This window comes from Symphalangus syndactylus, chromosome 8 (genome assembly GCF_028878055.3).
Source record: "Symphalangus syndactylus isolate Jambi chromosome 8, NHGRI_mSymSyn1-v2.1_pri, whole genome shotgun sequence".
NCBI lineage: Eukaryota > Metazoa > Chordata > Mammalia > Primates > Hylobatidae > Symphalangus > Symphalangus syndactylus.
Genome location: NC_072430.2, coordinates 26822067 through 26839656, shown reverse-complemented (window position 1 = coordinate 26839656; position 17590 = coordinate 26822067).

Genomic DNA, 17590 nt, shown 5'->3' with positions numbered 1-17590 from the left:
AGAATGGTTTGAGCCCAGGAGGCAGCGGTTTCAGTGAGCTGAGATGGCACCACTGCATTCCAGCCTGGGAGATAGGGCCAGAACTTGTCTCAAAAATTTAAAAATTTAAAAATAAATAAATAAATCAGAAGACCACAAGAATATGATCTGCCCTTGGTAATATTTCTCTTTCTACCAATACAATCATAAAATATAATTTTAATATGTTTTATAGAGAAAAGAGACCACAAAAATCGTACCACGGCTCTGCTGGAAGTGCAGGTAATTGAAACTTCACTGTTAGTGATTTCTGCATTAAATGCAGGTCCCTGAGGATCTGGGGCTTCCATGCTCCCTCGGGGTAAATGTCTGTCAGCCAGTGTTCCTAATAATAGTGGAGAGAAACAGCCAGAGAGGGCAGGGAGTGGTGGCTCACGCCTGTAATCCCAGCACTTTGGAAGGCTGAGGCTGGCAGATCACATAAGATCAGGAGTTTGAGACCAGCCTGGCCAACATGAAACCCATCTCTACTAAAAATTCACAAATGAGCAGGGCATGGTGGCACCTGCCTGTCCCAGCTACTCGGGAAGCTGAGGTGGAGGTTGTGCTGAGCCGAGATCGCTCCACTGCACTCCAGCCTGGGTGACCTCTAGGGGGCAGTGTTAAAGGCAGTAAGGAGTGGCTGAAGGTAGAGTCCACGATGTTGCTAAGGGTTGGACCTGACCTTAAGCACACTTGTTCTATTATCTCCACTGGAACTGCCCTCACTCCATGCTAATTGGATTAATAGTAAACAGCATAAATGCATGGACAAATAGGCTAACCGGTTACTTTGAAATCATAAATGAAATTAAATGCACAGAGCCCTAATCTCTGGAGAAAGAGGCAAGATTGTAATCAGTGGAGTACGGCCAGGCATCCCCCACCTTCAGGGGGCTCACTGCCTAGAGAGAGAGATACAGAAGGAAACAAATAATCACAAACTAATATTACACTAAAGGAACAGTGAGAATACGGAAGAGGAAAAAGTTATGCCTCAAAGAGTCAGGGATGATTTCATGAAGAGGCTACATTTACAATGGGTCTTGATGGATGTGTAGGAATTTGCCAGATGAAGAATCAATGTGAGAAAATGAAAGAACATGACATTTGGAGTCAAGCAGACCAATGCTTCAATCCCAGCCTTGTTCTTTTCTATTGATGTGACCAGAGACAAGTTATTTCGCCTCTCTGAGATTCAGTTTCCTTATCCATAAGATATCTACCCTTTGGAGTTCCTTAGAGGATTAAAGGCAATAATATACATTCAATACCTGGCATCTGATAGGCTTTTTGTAAATAGTAGCTACTAAAAAGAGAAGACATGTTGGAAGCTGAGGGTTTGTACAAAGGTGTGTCGCAAGCATGAGTCACACAAAGATTGGGGAGAGGGTGGGCTGGAAGCGTGGGAGTCCAGAGAACCTGGGTCTGAATCTCTTGCAGTCCTTGACGTATCAGCTGTGTGGCCCTGGGTGAGTTATTTAGCTTCTCTGCAACTGTAAAATGGGGTAATGATGGCACAGCCTTGGAGAGCTATTATGATGGTACAATGAGTTAGTGCAAGTAAAATGCCCAGCGCAGAGTGAGCCATCAGCAAATGGCAGCTATTACTGCTGTTTCATTATCACCATTGCTTTTTTGTCATCATCGGGAAGAGGAAGTGAGGGAATGGGCTGAGAATGAACAGATCGTATCTGGCCCTCCACTGATCTTGATATGATATATTGATTGGTTTATCATCCCTTCATTGTCTCTCCCTATTAGAATATAACCTCCAATGAGATGGGCTCATTGTCTTGTTCACTGCTCTATGCCCAGTATCTAGCAGAGCACCTGATGCATAGGACAGCTGGCCCTCCGTATCCATGGGTTCTGCATCCACGGATTCAACCATCCTCTCATTGAAAATATCCAGGGTCCGGCTCACAGCACTTTGGGAGGCCAAGGCAGGCGGCTAACTTGAATCCAGGAGCTCAAGACCAGCCTGGGCAACATGGTAAAACTCTGTCTCTACAAAAATAGCCAAAAAAAAAATTAGCCAGGCATGGTGGTGCGTGCATGTAGTCCCAGCTACTGGAGAGGCTGAGGTGGGAAGATCACCCAAGCCCAGGAATTCAAGGCTGCAGTGAGCCGAGCTGTGATCACACCACTGCACTCCAGCATGGCTGACAGAGTGAGACCCTGTCTCAAAAGAAAATATTCAGAAAAACAATTCTATGAAGTTCCAAAAAGCAAAATTTGGATTTGCTATGCACTGAGTGCATTGAATCTATGTAAATGAAGTGATGTGTAAGCATTGTATTAGGTATTAAAAGTAATCTAGAGATGATTTAAAGTATACTGTGCACAGGCTATGTGAAACTACTGTGCCGTATTTATATAGGGGACTTAAGCATCTGCAGATTTTCTTATCTAAGGGGTGTCCTGGAACCAATCCCCAACAGATACTGAGGGACAACCACACATGCTTGATAAACACATGTAGGCTGGATGGATGGATGGATGGACGGACGGATGGAGCTATGCTTGCAAGTGATAGAGACAGGAAATAGCCAAGGGTCCCTGGTGAAGCCCCGCCTTCAAGCCTAAAACAGCCTGAAGGGTGAGAAACCGGACCGCTAGTCCTGGATGACACCTGCGCTCTCCTGACTGATTCTCTCTGAATGACACCCACCTGCACACTGGGAGGACGGGGTGGAGCCTCGGGAAGTTCACGCCATTTGCAGAGGGGAGGAACCTGGCCTCTTCAGTGTCAGGGTGGTGACCTGGGATTCAATCTATGAGGTGGGAAACCTGCTAGCAGGACTCTTTTTCGCTTTGCTGAGAGTTATTTTTCCTTTTCTCCCAATAAATTCCTCTCCTCACCCTTCTATGTGTCCGTGAGCCTAATCTTTCCTGGTTGTGTAACAAGAACCTGGTTTTAGCTGAACTAAGGAGAAAGTTCTGCAACACAAGAAAGGAAGGAAAGACAGCAACTTCTGAACCTAAGTACAGGGTCAGCGGGACCTTCAAGGGATTCCTTGCCAGCCTTCAGCCACTGGCCCTAGAGATCCTGGAACAGTGATACAATCACCTGTGCTTCAGTTTCTGCATCTGTCCCATGAACATGAGGAGACCTAGCTTCCAAATTGTGGTGAGGATTAGACATAAACAATGTGAAGTACTTAGCAGTGCCTAGAACAGAGGAGGCACTCAACAGAGGTAGCTGCCATTATTATTACTATTGCAATTATTAGTAATAATAAAAAGGTACTTCATAAATTGTTACAATCACTACTACAGCCCAAAGGAACCTCTCTTTTCCACTGAACAGCATACAGACAGCTTCTTCTGGTTCAGCCGCAAAATTCCCTTTGGAGTTGCGGCCCATTTGAATCATCTGTGTGTTATTCTTTTTCCTGGACGGCAGGGAGCTCTTGGGGCACATGCCTGCGTTCTCTGTCTCCATTACACACTCTCTCTCTCTCCCTGTTCCTCTCTCGCTTCTCCCCACCCTCTCTCTCCTCCTAATTCTACCCAGCCCCACCCACCACCACTATCATTAACCAAAAATGACCCTTCTCCCCCTCCTTTCTTCCTCCTTCCTCAGTCCTCTGTGGGTCTTTTCACAGAGCCTCAGTTTCCTCATCTGTAAAAATGGGTATGACACTACCATCTCACAGGGCTGTAGGAGGATTCGGTGAGATGAAGTAGACAAATTGCTTAGCCCAGTGCCTGGCACATAGTAAATGCTCAGTAAAATGAGAGCCATATGGTTACTTTCTTATTTCTATATTTGCACCTCATTTCCTTCACTTCATTGAGTTTTTTTGTTTGTTTGTTTTGATTTGGTTTTGTTGTTGTTTTTAGAGACAGGGTCTAGCTCTATTGCCCAGGTTGGAGCGCAGTGGTACAACCACAGTTCACTGCAGCCTTGAACACCTGGCCTCAAGCATTCCTCCCGCCTCAACCTCCTAAAGTGCTGGGACTACAGACATGTGCCGCCACACCTGGCTCATTATTTGTTATGAGTCTTTGAACCGGGTGTTGAGCTCTGGAACCATCTCTGCATGATTCCCAGTGTATATCATCGGATCAGTTTGGAGAAGGAGCAAAGGAATGAGGAAGATTAAAAAGGGGGAAAGAGTGGAGGGTCATGAGCTGTCCCTGCTCCCAGAAACAGCTCTCTTTCTGTTTGAAAGAGAACAGCCTGCTGAGGAGGGCTGGTGTGTAAAACAAAATGTGGTTCACACTTCTTCCTTCTCGTGAGATGAAGCCACCAGAGGGACATGCTTTTGCAAATGGGACTAGAACGTAAGTTCAGGTGCATGGGGGTGGGTAAGAGCCCAGGATGAAAGAACCCATGGCCTCTCCTGCCCCACAGCTGTTAATGATGGGAGGTGCCTTTATGACATCCAGCCATCACCCCAGTGGTATGAGGTGGAGATAATCACCTACATTTCACAGATGAGGAAACAGAGCCCCAGAGAGGTTAATTAACTTGCCTAAACTCATGCTGTGCCAAGGGGGAGCAGCAAGGACTCTAATCCAGCCCCGCCCCCAATATCTAACTATTTTTTAACCTCTTAGTGTCACACAGAACAAAACTTGCATCGTGAATAGCAGCAAGGCAAAGAGCCCCTGACTCTTTGAGGCTTTAATGAAAAGCATCCCGGTACACAGGCAGAGCGCCCTCCTTTGTGGCCCCAGGCATCAGTGTGGGAAATATCTGGAAGATGGACAAAAACACGCATCTTCGATCCACATAATAGGAGGCCTCCAGCCACTCCATTTGCTAAGAAACTACCGTTTATTGAGACCTACTATGCGCTGGCACTATTACAGTAGGTAACTAGTCAAGCATGAGCAGGGAAGGAGAGGACCTTGAACCCAACTCCCGACCCCACTCCCACCCCCTCTCCAACCAGGAATGTCAGGCGACTATCAGGTGATGGTCAGGCAGTTGTTAACTATCTCCCTAAAATAATAATTGGAGACAGCCAGTACCAGGAAAAAAAAAAATTTCCCAATAGAAAAAAACCTGAAACTGGTGATCAGTGGCTTCCCGGGAAAGTCTCAGGAGTTGGGCAAGTGGGCTCAAGCATTGGAAAGAGGCAAAATGCCGGAGTTTAACTGGTACATGACCTAGAGACGTTTGACTGGTAAAGGAAGGACACCTCAAGTGAGCATGCGTACAACTCCAGTAAACACACTGGGCATGCTCCCCCCCAGGCCCTAGCAGGCCACTGCGCATGCGGACAGCCCGCCCCAAGGGAACAATCAGAGAAGAAGGGATGCAAGACTGCAAGACTCCAGAAGCATGCCAAGGCATAAGACCCCAAGTCAAAGTCAAACTGCACGCTTCGTCTCTCAAGTCGCCCACTCGGCCCTCTTCCCCTCTTCCAAGTGTACCTTACTTCCTCTTGTTCTTGTTCTAAAGCTTTTTTTTTTTTTTTTTTTTTTGAGACAGTTTCACTCTTGTTTCCCAGGCTGGAGTGAAATGGCACGATCTCAGCTCACTGAAACCTCCACCTTCCAGATTCAAGCGCTTCGCCTGCCTCAGCCTCCTGACTAGCTGGGATTACAGGCGTGCACCGCCATGCCAGGCTAATTTTGTATTTTTAGTAGAAACAGCGTTTTTCTATGTTGGTCAGGCTGGTCTCAAACTCCCGACCTCAGGTGATCTGCCCGCCTCAGCCTCCCAAATTGCTGGGATTACAGGCGTGAGCCACCGTGCCGTGCCCAGGTTTTTAGTAATTTTTCACTCCTCTAAAATTTGCCTCCGTCTCTCCTTCTGCCTTATGCCCCTCAGTCAAATTCTTTCTTCCGAAGAGGCAAGAACTGAGGCTGCTGCAGACCCATATGGATTCACCACCACTAACAGTAAGTACTATGCTAAACCCTTTTGTATATTTTATTTCACTTAATGCTCAAAGCAATCCTAAAGGGAACTTTTTTGGGGGGGGGAGGGGACGGAGTCTAGCTCTGTCGCCCATGCTGGAGTGCAGTGGCGTGATCTCGGCTCACTGCAGGCTCCGCCTCCCAGGTTCACGCCATTCTCCTGGCTTAGCCTCCTGAGTAGCTGGGACTACAGGCACCTGCCACCACGCCCGGCTAATTTTTTTGTATTTTTAGTAGAGACGGGGTTTCACCGTGTTAGCCAGGATGGTCTGTATCTCCTGACCTCGTGATCTGCCCACCTCGGCCTCCCAAAGTGCTGGGATTACAGGCGTCAGCCACCACGCTCGGCCCAAGGGAACATTTTTTAATCCCATTAGACAGATGAAAAACAGACAAACTAGGTGGTCCGAAGCAATAGAAATGTATTCTCTCCCATAGTTTTGAAGGCTACGAGTCCTCTCTTTGTAAGAACACCAGTCACAGTAGAGTAAGGGCCCACCGTATGTTAGTATTAACCTACCCAACATAATTAATTATGTCTAAGGTCATGCAGTCATTAGATGTCATTCATGTGACCATCATCTCAACCCCCACGTTTCTGTGGAGGTTTAAGGGAACACCCTCACTGCTATTTGAGTCTCACTCTGTGTCATAGCTTCAAGTAACCAGTGTCATTTGCAGACCTGGATGTAAACCCTTGGGGGTTTGTATCAGTTTGCTTTTGCTACAGTAACCCTGCATAACAAAAAAGTCTCAAAACCTCAATGGCATAAAACAATGAGCACTGGTTTGGCTCACGTGGCCCAGCTCTTGGCCAGGTGTCTCTCATCCTCCTGAGTCCACAAGCTGCCTGGAGCATTCTTCTCATGGTGAAGGCAGAGGCACAAGAGGGCAGGTAGAGAGGCAAAAGATCAAGCATAAACGATTAACCATCACTTCCATCTGATTGCATTAACCAACACCAGTCACATGGCCAACCCAAAGTCAAGGGCAGGAAAAAATATACCATGCATGGAAATGAGGGGGCTGCAAGGTCACATTGTTACCAGAAAGGGGTCCCAATCCAGACCCCAAGAGAGGGTTCTAGGATCTCACGCAAGACAGACGGGGCCAGTCCATAAGGTGAAAAGCAAGTTTATTAGGAAAATAAAGGAATAAAGAATGCCTATTCCATAGGAAGAGCAGCCCTGAGGGCTGCTGGATGACCATTTTTATGAATATTTATTGATTATATGCTAAACAAAGGGTGGATTATTCATAAGTTTTCTCGGAAAAAGGTGGGCAATTGCTGGAACTGAGGGTTCCTCCCCTTTTTAGACCATATAGGGTAACTTCCTGACGTTGCCGTGGCATTTGTAAACTGTCGTGGTGTTGGTGGGAGTGTCTTTTAGTCTACTAATACATTATGGTTAGTATATAACGAGCAGTGAGGATGGCTGGTGGTCACTCTTGTTGCCTTTTTGGCTTTGATGGGTTTCAGCTGGTTTATTTACTGCAACCTGTTTCATCAGCATGGTCTTTATGACCTGTATCTTGTGCTGACCTCCTATCTCATCCTGTGACTTAGAACACCTGACGTCCTGGGAAGGCAGCCAGTAGGTCTCAGCCTCATTTTATCCAGCCCCTATTAAAGATGGCGTTGCTATGATTCAAATGCCTCTGACAACATGGCAAAAGGTGTGGATTCAGGGAAAAGGAGAGATTTGTGGTCATTCTCTCTTCCTTTGTACCTGGCAGCATTTGGGGATACAAATGAGACATGGGAAGATCTCTAGTTCTCTCCAGAGGACAACGGATTTGCTGACTTCTCACCTCCCCCTCACTGGGATGAACTTGTGTTGCTTTGACTGACTAGTCAAAGTGTGACTAGTCACTTCAGTGTGTTGTGAAAAAAATATTCACTGTACTTTTTCTTTACTTCATTGTTTCTCATGATAATATAATTTACAGTTGTCTGGGTCTTGAAAGACTACAAGGCATTTATTGTCTTACTGCTCCTCATATTACCCTGCAAAGCATGCAGAGGGGGGAGTGAGCCCATGATAATATATAATTAATAACAACAGCAACAATAGCAGCTGGCACTTCATCAGCTCTTGCTTTGTTCCAGGCACTGATGAACACAACTGATTCATTTAAGATAGAGTAATTGCTCATCACTGGGGCTCTGGAATCAGAATCTGCCTTGGAATCTCAGGGGGGTCTGCTTCACAGCTGTGTGGCCTTGGGCAACTTACTTAAATTTTCTGTATTTATTTCCTAAAGCTGCTGCAACAAATCACCACCGGCCGGGCGCGGTGGCTCACGCTTGTAATCCCAGCACTTTGGGAGGCCGAGGCGGGCGGATCACGAGGTCAGGAGATCGAGACCACGGTGAAACCCCGTCTCTACTAAAAATACAAAAAATTAGCCGGGCGTGGTGGCGGGCGCCTGTAGTCCCAGCTACTCGGAGAGGCTGAGGCAGGAGAATGGCGTGAACCTGGGAGGCAGAGCTTGCAGTGAGCCAAGATCGCGCCACTGCACTCCAGCCTGGGCGACAGAGTGAGACTCCGCCTCAAAAAAAAAAAAAAAAAAAATCAAATCACCACCAACTTGGTGACTTAAAACAACAGAAATTTATTCTCTCCCACAGTTCTGAAGGTTAGACTGTGGAGCCCTGATGATAAGTAAGCAATAAGGAGGAAGGGGCCCCAGGTAGGGGAAGGTCCCAGAGGGGAAGAACAATAAACAATTGTTCTGAGAGACCAGCTAATCACAAATAAACTGCAGGCACCACAGCTTCATCCTGCAGGTAGCCCTTTTGGCACAACTCCATGAAACTTCCCTCCAGCCCCTGCCTCTTTGCAGACAGCCCCTTCTCTGCTTTGCTGCCCATTGCTTTCTTTCTTTTTTTTTTTGGGTGGGGGGGACTGAACTCAGGCTGGAGTGCAGTGGCATGATCTTAGCTCACTACAACCTCTGCCTCTCAGTTTCAAGTGATTCTCGTTCCTCAGCCTCCCAAGTAGCTTGGATTACGGACGCCCGCCACCACACCTGGCTAATTTCTGTGTTTTTATCAGAGACAGGGTTTCACCATGTTGGCCAGGGTGGTCTCGAACTCCTGACTTCAAGTGATCCACCTGCCTCGGCCCCACAAAGTGCTGGGATTATAGGCATGAGCCACCGCGCCCAGCCCCATTGTTTTCTTGTAATGTATTTTCATACTGTCTCTAATAAATCTACTTTTCTTTACCTACAACTCTCTTGGTAAATTCCTTTACCACTCATGCCACTGGGCCCAGCTAGTTGCTACCTATGACATAGAAGTCCTCTCTTTATAAGAACACCAGTCATACTGGAGTAAGGGCCCACTCTATGTTGGTATTAATCCACCCAACTTAACTATTATGTCTGCAGTGACCCAGTTTCAAATAAGGTCACGTTTTAAGGTTCATGGGTTTTGGGAGGACACTAGCCAACTTAGTACACACTCAAAAACTTGTTTTTTTCTTTTTCATGTATGAAATGGTGCTGTAAGTAGGTTCTATATTAGAGGATTGATACGAGGATTGGGTAAGAAATGGCTGGACAGCTCTTGGTTCAGAGCCTGTCACACTGAAAGTGCTCGTCACATAGAAGCTGTCATAATCACTGTCACCATCATCTCTACTTTGTAGTTGAGGAAACCAGATCCAGAGAGGGAAAGCTGGCTGTGCTCCTCTGTGTGATGGAGCCAGGTTTTCTAATTTCTGAGCCAGTATGGCATGCATACAGTAGATGCTTAATAAATGTTCCATGACAATGAAAACCAAAATTAAAATTTGAAGCCCCTCAACCAATGAAATGGACCTCTCCTCTCAGCCAAGGCATCCCTAAACTAACCTGATGGGAAGTGGGGTTGGACGTGCCTCATTATACCCTCCTCCATTGGGAATTCAGGCACAGCTGACCAGCTTTTAAAGACATTAAAACAGAGGCCTTAAGGCTGACAAAGCAGACTCTTAGCAGCAATAAGATACCAACATGACAGATAGCAGGCCCTAGAAGAAATCAAAGCATTTTATCCCCAAATATATTTCTTTGACATATTTTGAAATGGCCTTGCAAAGCTGTCTCTTGTGGGGAAAACCCTTCCTTTCCAGGAATTTTCCTGATCCAGTAGAGAATTAATTAAGAGTCTTCCACCTTTCAAAGTCTAATAAGAAACATTTACAATTTAGTCTCTCTGAAGCCTGCAACCTGGAGGCTTCATCTGCCTAATAAAAACCTTGGTCCTCACAATCCCTTATCTTAACCCAGACACTTTCTTCCATTGATTCCAGGTCTTTAGATAAACTCTTTCAACCAATTGCCAATCAGGAACTCTTTGAATCCACCTATGGCCTGGAAGTACCCCCTACTGCCCTTGCCACCCCTATCTCCACTTCAAGTTGTCCCCATTTTCTGGACAGAATCAATGTAAATCTTACATGCATTGACTGATGACTTATGTCTTCCTAAAACACAAAATCACGCTGTAGCCTGACCACCTTGGGCACATATTCTCAGTTTAACCACCCAATGGGTTCACCTTGCCTTCTGCCTAGACAGAGCCAATTTCTCAAGACAGGGGAATTGCAACAGAGAAAGAGTAATTCATGTAGAGCTGGCTGTGTGGGAGACCAGAGTTTTACTGTTACTCAAATCAGTCTCCACAAGCATTCGGGGATCAGAGTTTTTAAGGATAACTTGGTGGGTTAGGGGAAGCCAGTGAGCCAGGAGTGCTGATTGGTTAGGTAGGAGATAAAATCATAGGGAATTGAAGCTGTCCTCTTCATGAGTCAGCTCGTGAGTGGGGGCCACAGATTAGATGAGCCAGTTAATCGTTCTGGGTGGTGTCAGCTGATCCATCAAGTGCAGCGTCTGCAAAATATCTCAAGCACTGATCTTAGGAGCAGTTTAGGGAATGTCAGAATCTTATAGCCTCCAGCTGCATGACTCTTAAACCATAATTTCTAATCTTGAGGCTAATTTGCTAGTCCTACAAAGGCAATCTAATCCCCAGGCGAGAAGGAGGTTTGTTTTGGGAAAGGGCTGTTATCGTCCTTGTTTTAAACTATAAACTATAATAACCTCCTCCCAAAGTTAGTTCAGCCTATGCCCAGGAATGAACAAGGACAGCTTGGAGGTTGGAAGCAAGATGGAGTTGGTTATGTCAAATTTCTTTCACTATCTCAGTGACAATTTTGCAATGGCAGTTTCATCAGGACCTCCTGAGGCTGTGTCATGGGCATGTCCTTAACCTTGGCAAAATATACTTCTAAGATGATGGAGACCTGTCTTACATACTTTTTGGTTTACAGCAACAATCTGAAATCCAGTGAGCATGGAGCCCTGTGATCACTCAGGGTTGGAACCTAGAGGCCTGGAACGCAAGCCCTCTGACTATGAGAGCTTTCCACCTCTACCCCTGCTCCCTGGCTCTTCCCTGCCTTTAAAACCAGCTTTTTATTCCACTGCTCTCTGCTGGGGGTTAGGGCTAATACACCTGGGTGATAATGTTTACCACTAATTTTGCAAATGAGATTCCATTAATTAGCCAGCCTGTTGCTGTCAGCTGCCTGGCTGGAATTCTTTCAGCAGCTGGCTTTTTGGCTGTTAAAACGCCACAGGGAGTTGTTGCTTGATGCATTTCCCCAGGGTGTTTGCTCTGTCAAGAAGGCTTTGCCAAAACGGAGAAAGCCAAAACTCCTGTTAACGAATTGCACCTAATCTTATCTCCATGTAGGCTTCCCTAGCTGATTCGTCCTGGGAGTTGGGGAAGCTTGTGGGAACACATATGTATGCACTGGAAGAGGGGGTGGGGGCTGCTGGCATAATGTGGGCAAGTTTGGGCAGAGCCGGGCCCAGGCAGGTTGTGGTAGAGACAGAGGTCAGCTCAGAGGTCAGCTCAGATGGGGCTGTTTGGCTCTTGTCCCAACACCCATCCGTATCACCCTCCCCCCATGGCCTCAGTTCCGTTCTCTTGCACTTCCCCCATACGCAAGCCACTGGATCAGACTCAGGTCTCAGGAAACAGGCACAAAACAGATATGGCCCCTGAAATCTCAGCTCAGACAGGGGTTAATGCAAATGCAACCTCCCTAATTAAGTCAATGAATGAAAAGACCTTCAGAAAAGAAGGCAGGAACACAACCTGCCAAGAGGATCAGAAAATGCTTTATTGACAGGTGGCATCTGAGTGGGTCTAGAAGGTTGAATGGGAATTCAATGGCTGCTGGCAGAGTTACAAGTATGAGAAAAAGCAGGGAGGTGGGAATCCCAGGGCATATACAAGAAACATTGATTTCAACCAATTTGGCTGAAAAACAGGGAATTAGAAGCAACTATAGAGGCGATAACAAATAATAATAACAATTCCCTCTGAGAAGTCAATCTGTAAATAAACAAGCACTAGAAAATGTCTACAAGCTCATCAGAGTCCCAGTTTCTTAATGTGATGGGTGATCCAGAAGCTATTAGTAAGCACTCAGCAATGGTGTCCCCGAGGCTGTGGCTAAAACACACTTCCACCCACAGCCAGCCCCTGGGACTCCCCTCCATACATCCCATTCCATTTCATCCTCATAGCACCTGAGGAGGTAAGATTAAATGCCCACTCTACAGATGGGGAAAGTGAGGCCCAAGATTTTGAAGTAGGCAACAACATGTTCAGGGTCTCGTAGTGTGAAGTGCTTAAAAAAAAAAAAAAAAAGCGGTGAATAAAGGAGGCAGAATTTTCCAATGAATTTACAGTCTTTTCAGAGTTTTCTTTAATAAATCAATGCATGTGTTCATTGAGGCGCTGGGGATAATAGGGTGACCCCAGGCTAGGACAGGAACTGAAACATGAGCCAGTGATTAGAGCAACACAGTGTTGCCATAACCTAGGGAATGGAAGGAGGGATTCCCAATGCTGCCACGGAGCTCAAGCCTGTCTTCCATGGGAGGTGAAGCTGACTGAAATCTGAAAAAATCTCATCCTGTGCAGAAAGATGGACAGAGCCAGGAATTACAGGTAGAGGGAACAGCCTGTGCAAAGGCACAGAGACATGAAACACAAATTGACTAGAATATAAGTTCCGTGAGAACAAGAGCTTTGTCTTCATCAATATGTCCAGGCCCTGACCATAATAGGTGCTCAATGAATATTGAATACATGAATGAATAAATGTATCGACAACTGAATTTTATTAACTTTCAGGAAGAGTTCAAACCACAAATTGTTTTAATCTTTTCCAACTTGTGCTTTCACCCATGTCTTGAGGAATCCTCCTTTCCACCCCTTAGGCAGATCCCAGCATGTCTGTCCCTTCTGATATTAAGAACAGTCGCATTTTTGGAAGACTCACTCTATTAAGAAGTTCACTCTAGTCCAAAGCATCCCCCATCCCCAGCTCAGACCCAATTCATGGCTCAAGACCTCACAGTGGGGAAGGGGCAGAGCCTTCCCTTATTCCCCTCCTCCTCCCACTCTGCTGCTTCTAATGCCCCAGTGTTATGGCATGGGGAGGAGGGATATGAGGAAAAGTTGTAGTCTTTCATTGAATTAGCTGTCTGCAGTGAGCTGCACTGCATTTTGTTTTGTTTGTTTGTTTGTTTGTTTTTCAAGACAGGGTCTTGCTCTTTTTCCCAGGCCTAAGCATAGTGGCATGATCACAGCTCACTGCAGCACTCCTGGGCTCAGGTGATCCTCCTACCTCAACCTCTTAAGTAGCTGGGATTACAGGCATGTGCCACTATCCCCAGCTAAGTTTTTGTATATTTTGTAGAGATCGAGTTTCACCACATTGCCCAGGCTGGTCTTGAACTCCTGGGCTCAAGCAATCTGCCCATCTTGGACTCCCAAAGTGCTGGGATTACAGGTATAAGCAACCACACCCAGCCTGCATTACATTTTGGAAGGGCCATTCTTCATTGTTCTGAACTGTTGCCTACATCACGAGATGTCCAGCACCCCTGCTCACTAAATACCAAGAGCATCCTCCCAATCACCGGGACAGCAGAAAACACAAACACGCCCTCATGCTGACAAATGCTTCCAAGGAGTGATATCTAACTCTGAGAATAGAGTCACAGCAGAGGTGTTTGCCAAGCTCTCCTGGCTGACCCCACCTGCTGAAAATGCCAGCTCTTTCTTGAAGCGCACTGGGGTTCCAAAGAGGCTCCCTGTGGGGACCTTCACAGGCCCGGCCCCCTGAGTTTGGCCTGGCCCCCTGAGTTTGGCCTTGCATTATCCAGATGACCTATGATCCTCAGTTCCTGCCCAGGGATACAGACCCTCTCCCTGCTGGGGCTCCCTCACACTGGCAGACAGCCTCTTGGTCGGGATCCATCAAAGGTTTGAGCCAGGTAATTTCTGTGGCATTCCCTTGTCCCAGGAGGAGTCACAGATGTGCTGGCTGCCTTGTGGCTGCCCTGTCTTTTCATTAGCCACAGCAAGCTCCCTTCATCATCATCTCTCTGCCAGTAAGGGACAGACATCAATCTCTGTCCCTGTGGGTTTTGTCCATTCTCATACTGCTAATAAAGACATACCTGAGACTGGGTAATTTATAAAGGAAAGTTTAATGGACTTACAGTTCCACATGGCTGGGGAGGCTTCACAATCATGACAGAAGGTGAAGGAGGAGCAAAGGTATGTCTTACATGGTAGCAGGCAAGACAGTTTGTACAGAGGAACTTCCATTTATAAAACCATCAGCTCTCCTGAGACTTGTTCACTACCATGAGAACAGTATGGGAGAAACCCTGCCTGTGATTCAATTATCTCCACCTGGCCATGCCCTTGACACATGGAGATTATTACAATTCAAGGTGAGATTTAGGTGGGGACACAGAGCCAAACCATATCATTCTGCCCCTGGCCCCTCCCAAATCTCATATCCTCACATTTCAAAACCAATCATGCCTTCCCAACGGTCCCCCAAAGTCTTAACTCATTTCAGCATTAACCCAAAAGTCCACAGTCCAAAGTCTCATCTGAGACAAGGCAAGTCCCTTCCACTTAAAAGCCTGTAAAATCAAAAGAAAGTTATTTACTTCCTAGATACAATGAGGGTATAGGCATTGGGTAAATACACCCACTCCAAATGGGAAAAATTGGCCAAAAAGAAGGGACTACAGGCCCCATGCAAATCAGAAATCCAGCAGGGCAGTCAAACTTTAAAGCTCCAAAATGATCTCCTTTGACTCCGTGTCTCACATTCAGGTCACACTGATGCAGGAGGTGGGTTCCCGTGGTCTTGGGCAGCTCCACCTCTGTGGCTTTGCAGGGTACAGCCCCCTCCTGGCTCCTTTCACAGGCGGGCATTAAGTGTTTATGGCTTTTCCAGGCTCATGGTGCAAGCTGTCAATGGATCTACAATTCTGGGATCTGGAGGATGGTGGTCCTCTTCTCACAGTGCCCCAGTGGGGACTCTGTGTAGGGCCTCTGACCCCATAATTCCCTTCCACACTGCCATAGCAGAGGTTCTCCATGAGGGCCCCATCCCTGCAGCAAACTTTCACCTGGACATCCAGGTGTTTCCTTACATCCTCTGAAATCTAGGCAGAGGTTCCCAAACCTCAATTTTTGTCTTCTGTGCACCTGCAGGACCAACCCCACATAGAAACTGCCAAGGTTGGCTGGGCGCGGTGGCTCACGCTTGTAATCCCAGCACTTTGGGAGGCCGAGGCGGGCGGATCACAAGGTCAGGAGATCGAGACCATGGTGAAACCCCGTCTCTACTAAAAAGACAAAAAATTAGCCGGGCGTGGTGGCGGGCGCCTGTAGTCCCAGCTACTCGGAGAGGCTGAGGCAGGAGAATGGCGTGAACCCGGGAAGCGGAGCTTGCAGTGAGCCGAGATCGCGCCACTGCACTCCAGCCTGGGTGACAGAGCGAGACTCCGTCTCAAAAAAAAAAAAAAAAAAAAAAAAAAAAAAAGAAACTGCCAAGGCTAGGGTCTTGCACTCTCTGAAGCTGCAGCCTGAGCTGTACCTTGGCCCCTTTTAGCCACAGCTGGAGCAGCAGGGATGCAGGGCACCAAGTCCCAAAGCTGTACACAGCAGGAAGACCCTGGACTCAGCCCAGGAAAACATTTTTCCCTCCTTGACCTCCAGGCATGTGATGGAAGGGGCTGCCGTGAAGGTCTCTGGCATGCCCTGGAGACATTTTCCCCATTGTCTTGTCAATTAGTGTTTGGCTCCTTGCTACTTATGCAAACTTATGAGGCCAATTTGAATTTCTCCCCAGAAAATGGGTTTTTCTTTTCTATCACATCATCAGGCTGCAAATTTTTCAAACTTTTATCCTATGTCACCTCTTGAATGCTTTGCTGCTTAGAATTTTTTTCCACCAGATATCCTAAGTCATTTTTCTCAAGTTCAAAGTTCAAAAGATCTCTAGGGCAGGGGCAAAATGCCACTAGTCTCTTTGCATAGCAAGAGTGACCTTTACTCCAGTTTCCAACAAGTTCCTCATCTCCATCTGAGACCACCTCAGCTTGGACCTTATTGTCCATATCACGATCAGCATTTTGGCCAAAGCCATTCAAGAAGTCTCTAGGAAGTTCCAAACTTTCCCACATCTTTCTGCCCTCATCCAAGCCCTCCAAACTGTTCCAATCTCAGCCTGTGACCTGGTTCCAGAGTCACTTCCACATTTTGGGGTATCTTTACAGCAGCATCTCACTACCTAGTACCAATTTACTGTATTAGTCTGTTCTCATGCTGCTAATAAAGACATGCCCAAGACTGAGTAGCTTATAAAGGAAAAAAGTTTAATGGACTCACAGTTCCACATGGCTGGAGAGGCCTCAATCATGGCAGAAGGCAAAGGAGGAGCAAAGGCACATCTTACATGGTGGCAGGCAAGATAACTTGGGCAGAGGAACTCCCATTTATAAAACCATCAGATCTCCTGAGACTTATTCACTACCACAAGAACAGTATGAGGGAAACAGCCTCCATGATTCAATTATCTCCACCTGCCCCCACTCTTGACACATGGGGATTATTAAAATTCAAGGTGAGACTTGGGTAGGGACACAAACCATATCACTGTGGGTCCCCCAACTCCACTCATATATGTCAAGTTCCACCAAAACTTCTCCCTCCCCATGCTGCAACCCAGTGCCCACACGTCTGAAACTTAGCAAGCCTGTAGCCAGGGAACCAGACACCAGTCCCCCTTTCTTATAGGAACCCCTGCCTGAAAGATGATCCTCCTTGAGACTCACTCACTTAGCTTGGGACGGAGAAGGGAAAATCCAAGCACTACCTACTTCCATGTGTACTCTTCTCTCTACACTGTCTAGTCATCTATTATAGAGGTTGTTATGGCAGCTGGTGGGAGTTGGTAGGACTAAGCCCTGCAGGGTGCAGGGTATATCTGGCACCTATCTTGGCACATGGAAAAACAGGTTTTGACCCAATTTCTGAAACAGCTATGAATGTCTCCTTCCATCTCCTCTTAAAAATGAGTGAATAAACACAATGTGTTTGGGGAACTGTAAGAAGTTTCTTGTACCTAGAAGTCAAGTAGCATATAAAGAAAAGAGTGAATGGGTCACCTGGAATTCCAAAATGTGTGTGCTAAGTGTTTATTATGTGCTCAGCTTTGCACTGTGGGATTCCTATGAATTATCTCATTTAAAATCTAATTTTACAGAGAAAGAAACTAAGACTCAAAGAGGTCAAGTGACTTACCCAAAG